We start from the raw sequence: 294 nt of genomic DNA on the forward strand, positions 1-294 counted from the left end.
TGTCTGTCTCTCTCTCTTTCTCTCTCACACACTTTCTCTCTCTCTCTCTCTCTCTCTCTCTCTCTCTCTCTCTCTCTCTCTCTCTCTCACACACACTCTCTCTCACTCTCACTCTCTATCTCTTTCTTTCTCACACTCTCTCTGTCTCACTCTCTTTCTCTGTCTCACTCTCTCTCCTACTCTCTCTTTTTCTCTCCCTATCTCTCTCTTGTCCTGACATACCCCCTACCCTAGCGCCAGACCTCCCGTACACCTTCACCCCTCACCTAGTGCCCCACTCAGGAGCTCTCTCTT

This window comes from Salmo trutta, chromosome 26 (genome assembly GCF_901001165.1).
Source record: "Salmo trutta chromosome 26, fSalTru1.1, whole genome shotgun sequence".
NCBI lineage: Eukaryota > Metazoa > Chordata > Actinopteri > Salmoniformes > Salmonidae > Salmo > Salmo trutta.